This window comes from Phoca vitulina, unplaced genomic scaffold (assembly GCF_004348235.1).
Source record: "Phoca vitulina isolate PV1807 unplaced genomic scaffold, GSC_HSeal_1.0 scaffold76, whole genome shotgun sequence".
Lineage (NCBI taxonomy): Eukaryota > Metazoa > Chordata > Mammalia > Carnivora > Phocidae > Phoca > Phoca vitulina.
This window is the reverse complement of record NW_022589779.1, coordinates 5,857,013-5,879,109: the sequence shown is the minus strand read 5'-3', so window position 1 is coordinate 5,879,109 and position 22,097 is coordinate 5,857,013. Positions and strand designations below refer to the sequence as shown.

At 38.7% G+C, this 22,097-nt stretch overlaps 1 pseudogene; it reads right to left on the bottom strand.

The window, feature by feature from the left end:
• Window positions 1-20,411: 20,411 nt before the first annotated feature.
• On the bottom strand, window positions 20,412-20,556 carry LOC116625321 (annotated as a pseudogene).
• Window positions 20,557-22,097: the final 1,541 nt, after the last annotated feature.

The window sequence follows — 22,097 nt, the reverse complement described above, 5'->3', positions numbered from 1 at the left end:
ACAATAAACAGCTACATTAATAAAATATGTAATATTTCAGGTGGTGATATGTGCTGTAGGAAAATATCAGGGAAAAGGAATAGAAATTGCTGCAATTTTATGTAGGGTTATCAGAGAAGGCCTTATTGAGAAGGGGACATTTGAGCCAAAGCAGACAAGAGAATGAGCTCTGTAAATATCTGGGTAAAAGGGAAGAACGAAAGCAGTGTGTATGTGGATTTGTATCTTGCAAAAGTGAGCCAGAGGAGAGTAGGTGATAGGTCAAAGATTGTAAAAGGTCTTGAAGGCTATTGACTTTGATTTTAATGAGTTGAGAAGCCACTGGAGAGCTTGAGCAGAGTAATGACATGATCTAGCTGACATTTAAAATGTAAACCAAAGGGAGGATGCAGGAGATTAAGTAAGAGATCAGTATAGTAATCCAGATTAGAGATATTAATAGTTTAGACCAAAATGATATAACAGTGGACTTGGTTAAAAGTGGTCAGATTCTGGATATATTTTCAAGGTAGTGAATTGTGGGGGGCAGGAGAAGTAAAAGAAAGTATCAAGGATAACTCTGAGATTTTTGGCAAGAGTGATCAGAAGGCTAGAGTTGCCATTAACTGAGATGGAGAAAACTGTCGGAGGAACAGGTTTGTAGAAGAATAGGAGTTCCACCGCATTCTTATTAAATTTGAGATACTTGTTAATGATTCAAAGTGGGGATGTTGGTGGGCAGTTGAATATATGAGTCTAGGATTCAGGTAAGAGTTCTTGGCTGCAGAGTTTATCAGAATACAGATATATAATGCCATGAGACTGGATGAGATCACTGGGAGAGAGAGAGAGTGTAGAAGAAAGAACTCCAAGAATGAGGTACTTCAATGTTTAGATGTCAAGACGATGATAAGGAATTCCTAAAGAAGACTGCAGGCTGAGAAGCATCAGTCAATGAGATAAGAGGCAATCTAAGAGGATGAGATATTCTGGAAGCAAAGAGAATAATATGCTTCAAGAGGGAGAGATCACTCTGTCAAATGAAGAGAGGTCAAGTGAAAATAAGGACTGACCTTTGGATTTAACTACTTGCCATGAGCAGTTTAAATGGTCTGAAGGTGAAAAAACCCTATAGAGTCTGTTCAAGAGAGAACGAGAAGAAGGGAATTTGGAGATTGCAAATATTAAAAACTACAACATAGTTTATATCTGTGTTGTGCAATAAAACAGAGCAGAGAAATGGGGCAGTAGTTAGAAGAGGGATATCAAGAGAAGATTTTTTTTAAATGGGAGAAATGTATATGTTATAGAATGATCCATTGGAGAGAGGAAACTGATGATATAGGAGAGTAAAGGCAGAATTGATGGAGCAATGTTCTTGAGGAAACATGCAAAACAACAGATGTCCACTACAAAAACATATGGGAGATTTTAGAAAAACAGATTTCTAAAAGCCCAGAGAAAGGCAACTATGGTTTTATGGCCAATATCATTTAAAAAGGACAATAGATTAAGAAAAATGAGAGAGACTAAGGGGTAGTATTCTGATGCAGTGGAAGATTCTGGCTTGAACCTAAGTTTTATTTTATTTTATTTCTTTTAAAGATTTTATTTATTTATTTGACAGAGAGAGAGACAGCGAGAGAGGGAACACAAGCAGGAGGAGAGGAAGAGGCAGGCTTCCCGCTGAGCAGGGAGCCTGATGCGGGGCTCGATTCCAGGACCCTGGGATCATGACCTGAGCCGAAGGCAGACGCTCAACGACTGAGCCACCCAGGCGCCCCTTGAACCTAAATTTTAATCACCATTGGCATTCAGTGTCAGGGCATGAATCCTCCATTATTGTGCATGACAGGAAAAGGAGTCTCCTGGGAAAGAATTCATTCTAAAGGAAGAGAAAGTAGTGCTCTTAGGTTTGGACAATACCTGGCCAACAGGAGGGGAAATTAGTAGAGCATGATGTCTATCGCTCAGGTTTAGCCTCTGGCCCAGAGGCTATAAACCCATGTTAGAATCCTAAGGAGAGGGGAATACAAGAGATGAAAGCTCTGTTTCAATAAACTATGTAAGATACTACGATAACAAGACAATGCTATCTTGTTACTCATCTGTTAATGCTAAGGCCCAAGGGAGAAAAGCCTTGATCCTACTTTTGTGCAACAGGCTTCAGTGCATTAAAGATTCTAAAAACTGCCTCCTCCAACTTTAACATTCAATGAGTCTGAAATGGTGACCAGTCCTGATAGTGGTGGCCAGTAGAGGCCAGCCCCCATCACCCTGCAGGAATGAAAACCAGTTCCAAGAGTGGGAGAGATTTTAATAGTTTGTAGCTTCAGGAGAAAATACCCTTAGCATGGATATCACCTGCAGTGGTGGCAATGTTCCGGCACTACCAAGTAACTTCATGGGAAGCAAAGGTTTTGTCAGCAGGTATCTCCAAAGGTGGTCTGGGTGGGAGAGAATCATGGCAGACAGAGGGGAGAGCTGACATGACTTGCTGATGAGCACACATGTCATACTACCTATGAGCTTCGTAGAGACAACTGGATGAGACTTTAAGAGCAGCTACAAGTCCTGCAATAGGGTTGGGGTGAAAATCAGAAAAAAAAAAACAAAAAACTATTTATTACTGTTGATATGATTCCATTTTATGCTTAGGTTGGTGTGGCTAGGGAAACATGGGTTATAAGAAATTACAATCACACATAAAGCTGATGAGGAAGAAAATACCAAAGAAAGAACATGTGGCTGAGGAGAATGGGCTCTGTTGAGATAGATGCTGATGATAGAGGTGTGCACAACCAAGGACACAGACGGAGGGAAAACTCAGGAAGGATAAAGCACAGAACCAGCTCAAGTTGAGGATAAAAAGAAACAGTTCAGTTAAAACAAAACAAAACAAAGCTATGTTTGGAGGAAGAAAATGATGTAATGCTGACAGATGGCAGAGAAAGTATAACCACTTAACTATTGTTTTACTTCTTTTCTATTGTTTAAGTAAAGAAAATGGTCTTCAAAAGGGAAGGTAGAAAACATAACTAAGCAGAAAAATGAGAGATCCTCCTCATTTTTTACTTTTCTCCATTTTTTGAAAGTTTTAGAATGAGTATTACCTTTCTTAAAAAAAAGATTTTTTAGGGGCACCTGGGTGGCTCCCCTTGGTTTGTTGGTTAAGCGGCTGCCTTGGTTAAGTGGCTGCCTTCAGCTCAGGTCATGGTCCCAGAGTCTTGGGATCGAGCCCTCCATCGGGCTCCTTGCTCAGCGGGGAGCCTGCTTCTCCCTCTCCCAATCCCCCTGCTCGTGTTCCCTCTCTCACTGTCTCTCTCTGTGTCAAATAAATAAAATCTTTAAAAATATATTTTTTTAAATATTTTATTGAAAAACAAGAAATTAAAATTCGATATATATATATATATATATATATATAAGATTTAGCAAGAGTCCAAATCAATGCTTTAATGATGCCAAGTCCACAGTTCCAGATGAATTATAGCCTAAGGTATTGGGAGAGTACAGATGTAATAATGAGACACCTGCTGATAGTCTTTAAATCATGATGAAGAACAAGAAAGTTGCCAATAGATTATACCTAATATTGACATTTCATAAAGGAACTTTATATGTCTAATATTAACTACTGGTATCTGCTACATGCTAGCTAGGCATTGGGCTAGACCAAAGGTCAGTAAAGTATGGCTCATAGGCCAGTTTCAGCCCACTGCCTGTTTTTGTGCTAAGAATGATGAATTAAATGGTTTGAAAAAAATCAAAAGAACATTTCATGTCATGTGAAATTGATATGAAAACCAAACCTCAGGGTCAACAAAGTCTTATTAGAACACAGCCATGCCCATTTGTTTACATACCGTCTATGGTTGCCTTTGTGCATCAATGGCAAAGTTGGGTAGTTTGACAGAGGCTTATGGCCTGCAAAGCCTAAAATATTTACTATTTAGTCTTTATGAAAAAAAAAATTCACTGATTCATGGGCTAGATATCTATCTGATGTTATCTCTAATCCATGACAACTCTGAAAGTTTGTATTTCATTAGGTCCTCTTCAGGTCTTACTCAGGGAGGTGGGCTGAGCAGCCACTCTTATCCCTGTGATAAAATAGAAGCTCAGAACATTTAACTAACTCGTGCAAGTTCACACAGCTCACATGGGACTCGTGTGGTCTTCTGTTCTCAAAGCCCACACTTTTTGTAGCATACCAGACAGCTAGAAGACAAGTGATGGCAAATGTTTTTTTTTTTTTTTTAGTGGAGAAAAGGACACTAGAAATCTTATTCTAGTGAGTTTCACTTTATAAAGATTTTATTTATTTATTTATTTGACAGAGAGAGAGAGAAAGCACGAACAAGAGGGAAGGGTAGAGGGAGAAGCAGACTCCCTGCTGAACAGGGAGCTCGCTCGATGCAGGACTCCAGCCCAGGACCCTGGGATCATGACCCGAGCTGAAGGCAGACACTTAACCGACTGAGCCACCCAAGCGCCCTCTAGTGAGTTTCATTTTAAATCTCAGAAAAAAAATTAAATTGCTAAATGAGTGACTATAAAAATGTAAGAAAATAAAGTATTCACTAAGAATCTTTCCTGCTTTGATCATGTTTCTATTTTATAAAATATTTCATATAATATAAATGCCTTAAAATAAGATTTATGATAAAAGAAAATTATAAAGAAGGACTTTGACTCTTACATTTAGATAGTGCTTTACAGTTTTCCAAAGCACATTTACACGTACTATTTTATTTGAGATCACAATTCTATCAGCTTGGCAAGGCAGAGATTGTGAGCCCTGTTTTGCAGACAAAGCTCAGAAAGATTAAATGGCTTATGTAAAGTCATAAAACTAGCCAAGATTTGAACCCAGCTCCCCGACTTCCAATTCAGTGTTCAGGGCAAAATAAAACAGCTATGTTTATTGCCTTCTTAATTTGTGCCAGGAACTGTTCTAAATGCTTTACCCGTATTAACTTATTTGAGTTTCACAATGACACTGTGAAATATGCTCCATTATTATTCCCATTTTACAGATGAGGAAACTGAGGCACAGAGTGATCCAGTTCCTTGCTTAAGACCACAGAACTTATAGCAGGTGGTAGAGCCAGTATTGAACTCTACTATCGGACTCTAGAGCCAGAGCGCTTAGCCGCTACAAACGGCTTCCTCCTGGGGTATCTGACACAGCTCCCCACGGTATCACTCTGGCCTAATAGCAAATCTGTGTGCTGGATGAAAATGCAGCTACACGACTACATTGCCTACTGAATAACAATACTGAGAGTAGTGATTAAAGGTTTGCAGTATCCTGAGTGGTAGGTCCTCAGAGGAGAGCGGTTTATAGTGAAGTCTTAAATTGATTGTTCATTTTTTGCCTATTGCATTGTATTGCAGATTACAAATATAGGAAGTGGATCTGAAGATTGTATTATCTGCTTTTAACTAAGTAATCTCAAAATGAGAGGATTGTCTGAAAGGATCCATACAAAAAAACTGTGTGTGGTAAGTAGTTCATACAAATGAAAATGTATGTATTTGCACATTGGAAGAATGCAAGCACAATCAACAAGATGATGGCAGAGCCACTCCTTGTAAAGTGAGGGGCAAACCTTTGTCAACAGCAATGAGATAAAACAATTGATCATCTAAGCCTATGTCATATATGTAGTTTTATTGCTCTGTTTTTTTTTAAAGATCTTTATTTATTTTTTGACAGAGAGAGAGACAGCGAGAGAGGGAACACAAGCAGAGGGAGTGGGAGAGGGAGAAGCAGGCTTCCCGCTGAGCAGGGAGCCCGATGCGGGGCTCCATGCCAGGACCCTGGGATCATGACCTGAGCCAAAGGCAGACGCTTAACGACTGAGCCACCAAGGCGCCCCTACTCTCTTTAGAAATATAATTAAAAATATACATTATAGAAAATCATTAATAAAAATAATTTTGAAGTCAAAACAGAGAACATTGACACATCATATATAAAGTAAAACCGAACCTTGGGCAATGAGCTGGATCAGTGAGTTCAGTAAATAGCAGGAACATTCAGAGAGTTAATGTTTGGGGCTTGTTCCTGTGATCCATACAATTCCCATCTTGCTCTTTGTTTTGAAAATGTTACAAGTAGAATGTCTGATTTGGGTATTGTAAGCAACTCCCTGGAAGTTATTTGCAATCATTCTAAACTAGTGATTAACCAAGTATATACTGGACCAACAACATTAGCATCACCTGAGAACTAGCAAGAAAGGACCCCCCACCCCCACCCCAGATGTACTAAGAGAAAAACTCTGAGTATAGGGCCCAACAATTTCTGTTTAAACAAGCACTCCAGGTGATTTTATTTGAGAACCATATATTGTATGTGTCTAGAACGGTTAAATTAGATATAGTTGGAAGGATAGGAAGGAGTTTCTCAATATTCAAAGATAGTATTGGATAAAGGCCATTTAAGGTGAATCTACTTAAACTACAATTTTACAGTCTTACTATTCAAACTTAGGACCAAAGACTACCAGCATCAGCATTCCTGGGAGCTTGTTAGAAATGCGGACTCTATGGCCCCTCTCCTGACCTAGTTGAATCATAATCTATATTTTAACAAGATCTCCAGGTGATTCCTATGCACATTAATATTTGTGATGCTGTTATAGAAAATAGGTTTTTAAATGTTTGATTGGGAGGGGTGCCTGGGTGGCTCAGTCCGTTAAATGTCCAACTCTTGATTTCAGCTCAGGTCATGATCTCGGGATCATGAGATCAAGCCCCGTGTCCTACTCCACCATCAGTGGAAGTCTGCTTGAGATGTGCGTGAGCTCTCTCTCTCTCTCTCCCTCTGCCCCTCCCTCCACTCACACGTGTGTGTGTGGGGGGGAGGGGATGCACATGCACTTTCTTTCAAATAAATAAGTAAATCTTTAAGAAAATGGGAAAAACTGAAAATATTGTTATTTTAAGTTTTTCTCTTGAATAAAATCATATGATAGTATGGTATAATATTCTTCAACATTTTATGGCTGACTTTTGTAGTACTATCATAACTTTTGTAACAAAAATAATTTGAGGGCTTCATTATTTTCAAAGAGCTTCTTCTAATCTTTGATTGCCGAATCATTCTCTTTTGAAGTGCTTGTCATCAGACCTATTTATTTTCTTTTAGTACACGCACATCAGATGGAACTTGCTTTTCCATGGCTTTTACGTGATCCCAGTTTTCCAACATTATGTTCACTGACTTTATGAAGTATACCTTGCTTTTTAAAAATTCACAATTCACTTTAGGGTCAATTTCCATTACATTTGTGGATGTTTACATCCAACATTCAGGCAGCAGCTGCCGGACAAACACTTTGACAGGATGGGTGGGGACGGACGAAACCTAGTGTTAAGCTGGAGGATGTTGGGTGGGGACAAATTTTATAAGTGGTCAGTTCATTAGTTGAATATGTCCATATTATAATTACTGCTTTATTAGGTAGCCTCTTAAATGGGATGGTGGGATAATGGAAACTCAGATAACAATGACACAAATGTTAAGAGTGATTGTCTCCAGGCAATAAAACTCCATGTAATTTTTATTTCCTTTTTTGTGCATATCAGTATTTTCTAAACTTTCTATAATGAATGCATGTTATTTTTGCAACCAGAAAAAAAACTCTATTACTTAATAATTTTTAAAATCGAGGTATACTTTATGTGACACGACCGGATCCAGTGGAGGCCGGCAAGGCTGGCAGTGAAAGAATTCACCCTAAGCAGGACAAAAGAGAGAGAAGTTTACAGAATTCGCTGCAAAGGAGTAGGGGGCAGGACAGCAAAGGAGAGACTGTCTGCCAGGAGGCGAGAGGGGGTGGTGGGGGCTGTAGTTAAGGGGGGAAGGTGAGGAGGTATGGGAACGTATGCAGTTTTCCTTTTTTCTAACCCATTGGTCAGCTAGGACTTGTGGATATTTTGAGGTGGGTTGCCTAATGGGCCTGTTTGTATTCAGCCCAGTGGCCCCTGTGGACCCTTTTACCTTACTCAGGTTTCCATTGCTCAAGTTGATTGCCTAAAGGCAGCCTCCACAATTTACATTCAATAAAATTTAGCACGGAGAGCCTAAGTGCTCAGTTCAGAGTCGCGGCCCTTGTGTACACTGTGTGTGACCATCACTCTAAACAAGATATGAGCTATTTTCATCACCCAGAAGGTTCCTTTGTGCCCCCTTTAAATCCGAAATTACCCTAATACAGCACTCCTCCCGTGATACACACTGCTTTTCCAAGGCGTTCTAACCTCTCGGGTTATTTCAACGTACTGCTCGGGAGCAGCACACTGTATTGGATTTTAGCAAATCCACGTTGTGTGTTGGCCTCAAGCACCGGACTGAGGTACACAGAGGGACTCAATGCCGCAGTCTGCATTTCTTTCCATGTATTCCTCTTTGGGTATTTCCAACTCATATTTTGTAGAAAATGAGAAAAATAATTTCCCCTCCCCCACAGTCATTCCCTTTTCTCTTTCTCCTTCCTGCTTTGAAACAGCTACTTCCCGCACTGCCAACAGAGGATTCTAAGATGAAAGCTTTGTTCTTGCCGAGGCCGACAAAGAGCTCTAAATACAGCCCGCTTGCCAGTGTCTAGGAGAGGAAGAGGCATGTGTCGCCCCCCTGCCCATACCATGTCCCCCCCGACGCCCACATCTGCCCCTCACATGTCTCTTTCTTACTGTTCTGGTTCATGGTAACAGTTAAAACAGCAAAAATAATGTTGACTAAAAGATAATAAAGTTTAAAACACACAAAGTGCTTTCATAAAGGTCATCTCATTTTGTTAGGCGTCCCTGCAATTCCACTTAAATCCTGTGGGGAAAAACTGCATTCATTAATTCATTCCTTTGTTCATTCACACAGCACATATTTATATACGTAGATACTATGTTCTAGACAAAATACTAGGCACTAAGTAACAGTGGCAGAAAAAAAAAAATCCCTCCCAAAACTTATTGTCCAGTGGGCAACCAAATGAGTAAATAGGCAATTCTGACTCAGTGTAACAGTTTGTGTAGTAGCATACTGAACCCAGGTTAATTATAATACTGAAAAATTAGAAACAACCGAACTATCTTAACAATAGGAAGATGTCAAATTACTGCACAGCTGCTTGCTGGACTGATTTGGAACCATTAGAAGTCATTTTTGGGGAAGATACATTTGAGGATATATTAATAAACACACATTACTTTTATAATCAGGTAAAAAAATTGTAAGGTGAAAAACACAATTGTTATAAGTATGCCAAGGTACTACCTAGCCAGCACATAGTGATGGAAATATTTATCTTCATATACGCCTTAAATTGAAATATATTTTCTAATGAAGTTTTAATTTTAAAATGTGCCCTTATAATTCTTCTTTTAATAGGTTATCTATAATTAGTTTTTTGGATTTTTGTGTGTGTGTTTTTTTAAAGATTTTATTTATTCACTTGAAACAGATAGAGAGAGAGAGTGAGAGCATGAGCACGGGAGAGACAGAGAAGGGAGAAGGAGAATCAGACTCCCCGCTGAGCCCGGAGCCCTACGTGGGGCTCAATCCCAGAACCTAGAGATCACGACCTGAGCCAAAGGCAAACGTCTAACCATCTGAGCCACCCAGGCACCCCTAGTTTTTTGTTTTTAAATATAATATTTAAGAGCAGTCCCTCTTGTATTTTTCCTAATCTCAATTCCCATTCTCCAACAGGTAACTTCTGCAATTTTTTAGCTACTTGGGGGTGTATACCTTGATAATCTGAAATAACATGTGAATACCACTATTTTCTTTCTCCTTTTTTTTTTTTTTAAAGATTTTATTTATTTATTTGACAGAGAGAGAGACAGCAAGAGAGGGAACACAAGCAGGGGGAGTGGGAGAGGGAGAAGCAGGCTTCCTGCGTGCGGAGCAGGGAGCCCGATTCGGGGCTTGATCCCAGGACGCTGGGACCATGACCTGAGCCGAAGGCAGACGTTTAACGACTGAGCCACCCAGGCGCCCCTCTTCTTCTTTTTTTAAATTGAGTATTAGCTTTTATACTTTGATTTTTGTTGGGGCCCTCCCTCTCTCTCTCCTCTGACACTCTCTCCTCCAGGAAGGAGTGATTTACCTGACCAGCAAGCAGGCCTGCCTCAGCCCACTCCTCTTTTCTCTTGCACGCACCTGCCTGAGGCAAGGTGCCTTCTGCTTCTGTTCCATGAGCAAGCGTCCGGGGGCAGAGTGTGCCCTGTGCCTGAGACCAGTGATGGAGCAGCTAAGTAGGCGTAACTCATAGTTGAAATATTAGGAAGCTCACCCTTCAGGGTTCAATCCAGTTTCTGTTTGACAGAAACTGTTAACACCCCCCCATATGCCACACCCATCCGTATCTAAGCTTACCTGCCTGTGCTTGTAGCAACAGCTTCCATCTGACTGACACCTGTGTCTTCGCTTCCCCCCAGGAGGCCTTTCTGCGGCCCCACAGGTACTCTTAGTACCACGGGAATCAGAAATGCACAGTCAACACCATCTTCAACTACTGGGACCAGCTTCCCTATTCCCTGGTGGGACAATTCTAAGGTGGGTTCCACACAGTTTTTCAGAAGGTTCCCTGGGGGATTGAGTTCACTGACATATTTTACTGGCTTTTTTTCTCTTTCTCTTTCTCGTTTTTAATTCTCTTTCTTTTTTAATTCACAAATTAAAAAAAATTGCAATAATTAGATACAAAACTTTTTTGGGGGGTTATCAGCCATTACTACTTATTTTAGAAAATACCTTTCATGGTTTTTTAGTAGGGAAGAAATTAAAAATAAACCAGAACAAATACTAAAATGCTTCTTTGGCTCACAGAAAAGGTTTTCTTCTTAATTGTATTTATTTAAAGATTTCTAAAGCTTTGCAAACTGAAATCAAAATGATACAGTGAAATATAAAAACACAAAAATTCTCCAATTTAGCCAGCCTAAGATTTAATCTTTTTCTTCTGGCAGAGTCTAGTACTTATAGTTATATTTCTGTTAAAGAAGAGAATAAATTCCCATGAAATGCTTCTTACTACAATCATTACTACCAAGTGTCCTATAAAATTTCTGGATATCTGCACTGCCAACAGAGGTATTAGGTGAAGTCCAGTGTTTAGTGATGAAACAGTCCTTTAGTGAGGCAGCCACAGGCAACTTAAGTAAAAGGGAGCAAGTGCTTGACTTGAACAAAAATTACCTGAATAACTTCTGGCAGTTATTTTTGAATTGTGAAGACCTGACCAGAAGGTTAAGGAACAGCTGGAGGCACTAAAAGGATTTTTCTAGGAGAATCCTCAAGGAAAATATTGTCCACAGGTGAATGCTGGTCTTCAAAAACACTGAGCAGTCTGAATCTGATTACTGGGATCCAAATTCCATCACCTCCCCCATCCCCCCACTCCCCCACCCCGGGCAGTGGTTTCCCTCCTCTTAGGAGATCCTGAGATGGGTATCATAGGGTATGTCTTAGCTTCACTGAAACAAAACCTGCCTTCAGCTCATTACCCCGGTGGTGATTCAGTCAGACTCAGCTGGATCCCATTGAAGGGTAGCTGATGTGGCTGCATTTATGAAACTGACCCCCAGAAAAGACATCTTGCTAAAAGTAACTTTTCTTGCACTAACCAGCACATGGATGGTGCTCAGGAAATAAAATAGCGCTCTCTGAGAGGGTTGAAAAGCACAGAGATTAACAGAAAAAGTAGCTTCGGGTACATTTTTACAGGTGGACAGAGGACTTTAGCGTATAGCTGTACACCAAGTATTTCAGCAGTATTTGCCAGAGGCCTGTCTGGGTTATTGAGAAAGGTCCCCGATAGTTGAAAATTGAGAATTAAGAACTTGAGCGCGGCATCTGACAGGCATGGATTGAATTCCAGTTCCACCATTCACCAGGGGCAAGCCCTTTGGTAAATTGCGCAACCACTTTGTTTGCTTCATTCATTCATATAAAACGGGGAAAAAAGATATTAAAATCTCATAGAGTTTTGTAAGGATCAAACAAGAAAATGTATGTGAATGTTACTGCTCTGCAAGTAGAATTCTAACACTGCTTTGCTATCGGCTTATATCCACTTATGAAGAGTGTCATAAAATTACTGAAAACTATAGCCTTTTAAGTACCAAGAGAGACATGTGAGTGACTCAACTTCTTGAGAAAAATGATAGAAATAAATATTTTGCTTGTCTCTTTGGACATAGCAAGTCATAAATCTCAGCTTGTGAATCACCATTCTGGAGTCCCCTATAGGACAGAGAAACCCAGCTTAGCAACAATCCAAGCGGCAATTTACAAAGCTTCCCTGAGAGTGGGTAGTTCTTCTTTCTTCCTAAGAGTACATTCAGTGACCAGCCATGAGCAAAAAGTCTTCAAAGATTACAAATAATAACATTAATGATAAGAGAAACAGGCAACAGAGGCAAAACAAGTTGGTTCTGAGTCAAACTGATAGGGATGGATCCTGAAAAGTCTTGTGCTTTTATTTCATTATTTTGAAATTTTTGTGTTTCCTTTTGAAGAGTCTTCCTTGCTGTGGTGAGGGAACAAGAAAGATATGGCAGGAGGGCGGGGGGGGGGGGGGGAATCTACAAGTGAAATTGTAAGGTTCTTTTAAATGATTATCATCTGTGTTGCAAAGGGATTTAGGTAAAGCTGATATTTGTTGCTGATCTCCCTCTAAATTGGAGAGCAGACCTGCCCAGATTTTTTTGCTATGTCTCAGAGTCATTTGTTTTTGATTCATCCAACAGCCCTGCCAGAAGCAGAGGAATAAGAATCAAGAAGAGAGAAACTCTAACCTGCCTAGATATCGGCATGTAAAATAAATGTAGGTTAGCATGACAGTCTGAGATCTTCAGTACAGAACATTTATGGGCTGTGCAGTGACCAGCAAAATTTTTTTTTGAATTTATATGTCCCAAACAAGCTTAGTTTTATTAAAGTACTTCCATTTTTTACCCTCAAACAGTAACTGTCTTGCTGGGGAGAGAAATCTTGCAAACACATAAAACAAATTGTGCTAGCATAGCATAGTAGTTGTTAGGAGTTAGTTGGACAGTTAGGTAGTCAGGGCCAGGGTCCCCAACAAGAAAATATGGAGTTGGGACAGCTAAGACAAAACAGCACTAACATCCTGTTTTGCAGCTAAGACAGGAACACACTAGCATTCTGCTTTGCAGCCTTTGCAAAAATGACTTCTGCAAAATGTCCCCAAATAAAACAATTAACCACAAAGCATTTGTCATTTGTCATCGTGAGCAAGGGGCAATTAAGACATAAGCCCCCAGATGTCAGCCCAAAAAGACCATTAGCACATAAACATTAACCTATTAAGTAGACAGATACGTGATCAAAGCCCTGGTTGGCACAACTCAGCACACCCTGCTTGCTTAAGATAGTTCCGCAAGAGAGCTCATAAAAACCGCTAAACTTAGAAACTCCAATGGCAACCCTCTCGGGTACCCTCCCTCTTTAGGAGCTTTGTACTCTTGCTCAATAAACTTTGCTTTGGTGCCCACCACTCTTTGTCTGGTCCACCTCTTCATTCTTCAAAGTGGGGTGACCAAGAACTGCGGGCACTAAAGGAATAGAAATCCTGTAACATAGTTACCAACTTGGAATCTGGAGTCAGACTGCCTGGGTTCAAATCCAATTACTGGTTGTATAACTTTTGGCAAGCTGTTCAACATCCTAGTGTTTCTGTGTTCTCTTCTGTAAAATGGGGATGATAATATAATCTACCTCATAGAGTTGCTGTGAAGATGAAATGAGTTCATACATGTAAAGCACCTAGAATATTATTATCTGTGATAATCTGGCATATGCACTTGTCATATGTTATTTTTTTGAAGTCTTCATAACAACTCTAGAAGTAGGTGTTATTAACTCTAGTTTTCAGGTGGAAACTACTAACCTTTGGGGCCTGAGAGCCCTTGATTTGAATTCTACCTCTGAGATGTTTGGCCTGGCCAAGATATTTAAAAATAACTAAGCTAATATTCATGAGATAATGCCTACTCCCCAGTATTCTGTTAGAATTGAATGAGTTGTGGGGCGCCTGGGTGGCTCAGTGAGTTGAGTGTCCGAATCTTGGTTTCAGCTCAGGTCATGATCTCGGGGTGCTGAGATTGAGCCCCGAGTCAGGCTCCATGCTGGACATGGGGCCTGCTTGGTATTCTCTCTCTCCTTCTCCCTCTGCCCATCCCCATGTGCATGTGCTCTCTCTCTCTCTCTCTTTCAAAAAAAAAAAAAGAATTGAATGAGTTGGATGAATGTAAAGCACCATGACTGGCAAAGGTTACCAGACCTGTTGCATTGCACGTCTCTAGAAAGCATTGTTCTCCTTATATTTTATGAAATTGGGACCCAATATCATTTCTAATATAGAAATCCTTATTTAATCATATTCAACCTTAGTTGAAGTTTTCAGTGATGAAAAGCTCATTACCTTAAGTGGTCTATTATTTTTGAGGATTTTTAATTGTTGAGAGGCTCTCCATTATGATGAACTGAAATCTGTCTTTTTTTGGGGGGAGGCAGTTATATAATCTTAGTATTTATTTCTAAAATATTCATCGGAAATGAAACACGTTGTTACTCAAATGCTTTTACTGGTTGGTGTGGGCTTTTTTTTTTTTTTTTAATTCCAGTGTAGTTAACATACAATGTTATATTAGCTTCAGGTAGAAATCTGTCTTTCTTATAACATGAACCCACTAAGCCTAGTTCTGTTCTTTTGAATGGCACAGAATGAGTCTAGAACAGGGTCCTTATAGTTCTTACACAGGGTGGGTAAAAGGAAAGCATGAGCCAAGGATAACTATGCATACATTTCAGGGGTCCATGAACCTAGATGGGGAAAAAAGTGACATCTTTATTTTCATTTATCTCTAATTAAGTTCAGACTTCCTTCAATTATGAATGAAGGCAACAAACAACAGCAGTCTTAACAGTTTCTATGAATTTGTTAACAGAAATGACACCTATTTTCACGTCACATTCCAGTTGTTCCAGAAATCTTAAAATATCATTCACAGTATAACTTGGCAATTTCAGAAGTTATTAGGTCTGTTGCTCCATTGTGTTATTTATTGTGCTAATAAAAATCATACACGTTGCTATATTACAAACTTAACCCTTTCACCTCTGTGTCTTTGCTCCTGTTCTTTCTTCGACTGATTCCTAATAGACCCCCCTCTTTGACAACCAAACTCCACTTTCCTCCCTTAAATAGACCAAATGCCTATCAATGGATCATCTCTCTTCAGGGGCCTCATCCAATTTATAACACCCTTCCTTGCCTTTCTTTTTTCTTTCTTTTTTTTTTTTTAAAGATTTTATTTATTTATTTGACAGAGAGAGACACAGCGAGAGAGGGAACACAAGCAGGGGGAGTGGGAGAGGGAGAAGCAGGCTTCCCGCTGAGCAGGGAGCCGGATGCGGGGCTCGATCCCAGGACCCTGGGACCATGACCTGAGCCGAAGGCAGACGCTTAACGACTGAGCCACCCAGGTGCCCCCCTTCCTTGCCTTTCACTTAGATATTTTCTCTCTCAACTTGGTGTAACCTAATAAAGGCATGCGGAATCAAAGCATTCATCTTTAACTGAGATTACTAGTTTACCTACAAAATCTCAATTAAATGACTAACAGGAGTGTCAATGAGGATATTTCTAAATCAGTCATTATTTCATCATTGACTTTTCCCTCAAGGATTTTCAAACTCCCTTGTACAAACTATTGTTTAAAAAACATAATATTAATTGTTCTTTATGCAAAAGATGTGTTGGATGTACATTAATGAGGCTGAAATGATATATAAAGGATGAAGGATTCATTCTATCATTGGTGTTGGATGCACCATAATAGTAACAGAATTCATTTCAAGAAGCATTTACTGAGCAAATGCTATTAATGGAAGGTACTTATTCTGGGAGATAAATCAGTAAACAAGATAAGCTCTCTGCCCTTGAAGAACTTTTCATTTAATGGCAGAGACTGGTATAATATCGAAATGTTTATAGAGGCTAAACAAAGTGTTCAATAGCAATACCTTTTTCCAAGTAAAAATAAGTTTTTGGAAGACAGGCATTGCTTTGACCTCTCCTTCCTTCTTCCTTTTATTAATTTTAAAAATCATTCATGGCATCTAGTATACATGTTTCCTGTAAATCATTTCTAATAAATTTCGGGCTGATATGTTGAACCCAGGTATTCTCATTCAACATTTGGAGATGGTAGGCCTTAATCATTAGACACTATACACTGTGTCTGCATGAATACTATAAGGATAGTTCTTCTGCAAATTACTGGTTGATTTTCCTTTTAGCAATCTCTTTGATGACGACGATGATGATGATGTTGGTGATGACATCAGACTTTACCTTTAGAGACAGTATGAGTGTTACAAGTTCAGTTGATGTCCTTGAGCCTTTGTTTGTAAATGACAATGCTAGTCCAAATGATCTCAAACAGCTCTAACACATCTGTACTTTATTGACACCTATCAGGAGAGGCCCATTCTGTTTATGTATCTGTCACTGGATTTCCTAATAGTCATTTGGTTCTATAATGGTCACAAGACCAGTGTAAGGGAAATGTCAAGATGTTTTAAGTGAAACCATATTATAACAAGATGTTTTAAGTGAAACCATATTATAACAGGATGTTTTAAGTGAAACCATATTATAACATGGTTTAACATAAAGAAAAGTGTGTGTGTGTGTGTGTGTGTGTGTTATTGGTCAAACCATAGTCTGAAAAATGCACACATAAAATAAAAGCTTTTTATAACTTTGTTAACTGATTATGCTGGTAAGAATCTTTCTACATAATACCAAAAAGACTTTTATGGAAATAAAATCAACTCTCCTGCCTGCATTAGCATGTGAACTTTCAACCACATAAATGGAAATTAGTTTTATGTGTATTTGGAAATGGAAAGAGGTCTTTAATATTGAAGCAGCCATGGCTTTCACCTTCAGGATATTTAAAATTCCAGTTAAAATGTAAATTATGAATAGTTTGAAAACTGAAGCTTCTTTCTTAAAAATCAGTTTCTTGGAATTAAAATATTGAGTCCTTGAATAAAGTGGAAAATATACTGCACACTTAAAATGATTTCTTCTTAAGTTTCACAGATATTTACAAATGTGAAATAATGTACGAAAGCATTAGCTCTTGTTATTTATGACAATTCAGTTAAGGAAAGGTAAAAGAACAGTCTTCGGGACATCTTTTTTAAAAATTAAAGGTCTTCAATTATTGATATTCTGAGTTTCAGTTAAGTGCCATATGTTGTGGTTAAGCTTTTGACCTTTCGTGTAATGCAAGTAAATCCTAGAGGAACATGGAGGCAAAGGAAAAGTAGCTCGGCTGAGATGTCTAATAGTGACATGGAAGCAAACGAGGTAAAGCTAGTCAGAGAGGAGAAGCCCAGGCAACCGAAGCTTCCTTGTTGCTGCTCCCAAGTTCCTCTAAAACTTAATACCTCATGTCCAGAACAATCCTGATCCCCATGAGAATACACCTATGACTACCATTTGCTTAAGGGCTAACTCCTTTGCCTCTTAAAGAGGGATATTTGAAGCTGTAAAATATGTAAATGGAATGATGACCACAAAGTGTCATTTCCTGAGGTGTGAATATGCCCTAGGCACTATAAAAATTTAACAAGTGATAACTCTCCAGCAGAACATTTCTTTAAGACTTGCACTCTTTTGTACCATTTTGTCCCTTGGTGTTTTCCACCAGGCACCTACCAGGGGAAAGAATTTTAAAAATTGAAGTGTGATTCAAATAATAGTAATATTCAATAATCATTAGCAGAAATAATATCTCTAAAATATCAGTGTGATGTTAGATATTCCAAAGGTAGATGAAAATGTAGTGTGAGTAATCAAAGTTCCTTAAAATTTGGAGTTTTAGTAAAAACTACATATATTGTCAATTGAAGTAGGTAAGAAAGTAGCACCAGAAACCACCACCCCCCCCCTTTTGTAGGTCAGTGCTCACTGCTGAGTGTGCTGTAATTATGTACTCTAAATGAGCTACAGCTTGAGCTAATAATACCATACAAAGTACTAGAAAGCTGTAATTATACATCTACATAATATATGCTTGGCAAGATTGTCAGTATTGGAGAATCTACTGTCAAATAGCATCCGGCAGAGTTAAAAGTCCAAGTTGGAGGTTAGAATAATTGGTCTAGACTGGATATTGTGGCTCAAGCAGAGTAAGTCATATGCCTATTAGACAAACTCAGTGATAACGAGTAAATCTAGAAACAGTGCAAAGTCTTAAATTCTATAATCACATTACTTTAAAACACAAAGCCTCTCTAGACTGAACACCTACTATACACCTCTGCGCCATACTGGGTGCAGGAAATTTTAAAACAAAACAGGAGAGGAAGAGCTAATTTCTGACGGCCAGTTGCTCAAAATTATGACATAGGGTGAATTTGTGTCTCATAGAGACATGTCCAAAGTAGAACGCGTTAGCCGTACCGTTGACATCTCTGCTGCCTTTAATGATGACCTACATTAAGTCACTCCTTTGCTGTTCTGTTTGAAAAACGTTTCCATTAAACCTCATGTTCTCGTGTTTCCTGTTAGAATTACACAGGATCACCTTCAAAAAGATGTTTCTGTTATGATTTTCCCCCTCCTTGCTAAGCCATTGTATTTTACTTTGCATCCTACTCTACGAAGGGCAGCTAAGATTATCCCATTGTTACAAAGCTGTCTATCTGTCCCACTTAATGGATACAGAGAAGTCTGTTCTCTTTAATAAGAGCTAGTCTTAGTGTTTCTTTTTATGCCTTAGCTCTGAATTTAATTTAGCTTACAAAAAGCTTTATGTAGAAATCCAATTCATGCTGTTTAAAATATTTATGCTTAGGGGCACCTGGCTAGCTCAGTCAGTAGAGCATGTGACTCTTGGTATCAGGGTTGTACGTTCAAGCCCCACGTTGGGCGTATAGCTTACTTTAAAAACCCCAATTTTTTATTTTTTCTTTTATTTTTTAAAAAGTTTTCATTTATTTATTTGAGAGAGAGAGAGAGCCAGTGAGAGACTGAGAGAGAGCACGGGTGTGTGGGGGAGGGACAGAGGAAGAGGGGAAGCAGGCTCCCCGCTGAGCCAGGAGCCCTATAGAAGGCTGGATCCCAGGACCCTGGGATCATGACCTGAGCTGAAGGCAGACACTTAACTGAATGAGCCACCCAGGTGCCCGCAAAACCCAATTTTTAAAAATTAAAATACACATGCTTAAATTTTGCCAAGTGCTACACTTTTATTCTGGTAGAAACTAATTGTTGGTCAAGTGATTTCTTGGATTTTTTTTAGGTGGTGAAGAAATTTTCAGTCCAATTGATATGATCATTTTCAGGAATCTGTTTCTAAAGGCATTTAGGTTTCTTGTGACTATTTTGGGAAATTTGCAGATTCTACAGACATGTGTTTGCATGGAAACTTTGTCCAAGTTTGTTACAATGGAGCATAATTTTATTTTGTACCTATTGTTTGATTTAGGGAATGGTGTGTATATTTGGATGCAACTAATTTCTTGAAGCTCTTATTAAGCAATAAATTTGGATCATCAGGTGAAAATGATCACTTTGAATTAGCTATTTTGATAGGTCATCATTTAGGAACTACTCAAGAGATTTTCTCTTCCTCTAATACATATGCTTAATTTTTTTCTTCATTGTGAGTACTGGTGAGAATGTTCAGAGTTATTAAGTATGGCTATTCAAAGAAAGCCATAGATTATAGATTACTGCTCTGCTCACCTAGATAAAGCAGTACAAGTGGTTCTAACCTTTTATAACATAATACATTACTGAAATTCATAATTATGTAGGGCAAAAAGGACTGAGCATATGAATAAGGAAGCTAAAAGTAATTACAGGTATTTATTAGGCAGAATTCAATAAGCTGATTATTGCAAATGCAAAGCGGTAATTCCCTGTGCCATTAAACAGACCAGCTGATTATTTTTTTTAAAGCTTATTTATTTATTTATTTATTTATTTATTTGTCACAGAGAGAGAGCGCGCACACAAGCAGGGGAAGCTGCAGGCAGAGCAGGCAAGTGAGAAGCAGGCTCCCAGATGAGCAAGGAGCTGGATGCAGGACTCAATCCCAGGACCCTGGGATCATGACCTGAGCTGAAGGCAGACGCTTAACTGACTGAGCCACCCAGACGTCCCAGACCATCTGATCATTATAGTGTGCTCCACAAGGGGTCAATTCTCTGTTCTTCTTGCTACATATAGGTTACTAGATTATTGGTTTCTCCCTATCTGTATCAATTTCTTTTTCTTTTCTTTCTTTCTTTCTTTCTTCTCCCTTCTCTCTTTCTCTCTCTCTCTCTCTCTCTTTTTTTTTTTTTTTTTTTGGTGTGGTGGCACAGGGAAGGGAGACAACTAATGCAGTCCCCTGCTACCACAAATTATGCAGTCAAGTTTCCCACATTTGGGGAAATCACAGGGGTCAGCATATCCAGAGTGCAATGGATAAGCCTTGCCCTGGGAAACCACTCCCCTGCCAGCTACGTATCCCCCTCTTTTTTTTTTCCCCAGATAATCCCAATTGAATCAACAGAAAGACTACAGATCTAATAAGAGATTTCACAAAAATGCCAGATACAAGATCCATTTACAAAAATCAGTAATGTTCCTCTGCATCAGCAATAGCTAACTAAAAATGTAACATTCTATGATGCTGTTCCTAATAACAATCAAAATTATAAACTATGAATTTACCGGAATAAACAATGTATATGATCTCTATGGAGAAAAAGTTTTAAATTTATTAAGGGCATAAAGGTCTTAAATAAATGGAGTGCTATACCATGCTCATGGAATGGATGGCAACAGGGTAAAATGTCACTTCTCTGAAACTAATCTGTAAATTCAATTCAATCCCAATGAAAATTCTATTAGGACTTTAAAAAAAGGAATTCAACACACTTATTCTGCCATGTATAAGAAGACTAAATATGTTATGAAAAATTGAAGAGATTTTGAAAAAGGGTTGGGGGGGCTCACTGCACGTATCAGACAACTGATATGTGCAGGTGGAGAAAGGATTGATAAAACATTTAACAGATGATAATAGGAAAGTGTCATTTTTATGGAGAAAAGTAATGCTGGATTCTTAGCTTATACCAGTGTTTCTCAACCCTTTTTTCATTATCGTATAGTTAAACTTTCTTAGACTTTTTTCCCTAATTTTCTACTTTTTCCAATGAAATTTTAATACCACAAATATTTTATATATCTGTATCTGTTTATATCCCATGGGAGGGTGAAATTTAGTTGGATTAAGTCCTAAATGGACAGTGTAAATCTGAAAAGTTAATGGTAAGAGAAAAAAGAGAAACATAGATTATTTTCCTGGCTTTGGGGTGTGGGAGAACTTAAACCAACGACAGACTCTAAGATAAAAAAGAAATGGATAGAAAAGTCAGTAAAATTGAAGACTTTGCTTCATTGAAAGATATAATAGGGAAAGTTCATATACAGATCACGGATTGGAAAAGGATATTTGAAATAACTAAAGTCAATAAGGGATAAATACCTACAGTAAATAAGACATCTTGTTAATTACAAGAAAATGGTAAATCCAGAATGCCTAGGTGGCTCAGTTGGTTAAGCGTCTGCTTTCGGCTCAGGTCATGATCTCAGGGTCCTGGGACTGAGTCCCGCGTTGTGCTCCTTGCTCAGTGGGGAGCCTGCTTCTCCCTCTGCCTGCCACTCCCCCTGCTTGTGCTCTCTCTCTCTCTGACAAATAAATATATAAAATCTTTTTTTTAAAAAAGGGGAGACACTAATAACTAACATATGAAGTGATATTCATTTCAATTTCAAAGATAATCAGAAAATAGAGGTTAAGATCATTGAAGGAGGAGTCATGGAACCAAAAAGCTATTGTAGTAAAGGATCATCAATACATTGATTTCTTCAGAAATCTCCAGAAAATGAGAGGGAATAACATGAGGTTTGGAAATGATTGCAACAAGAAAGAGTTATCTGATATTATAAGCTTCATAAAGGGGGTGTTTAAGAAAGAAAGAGAAAATTGCATAGAAGGAGGTT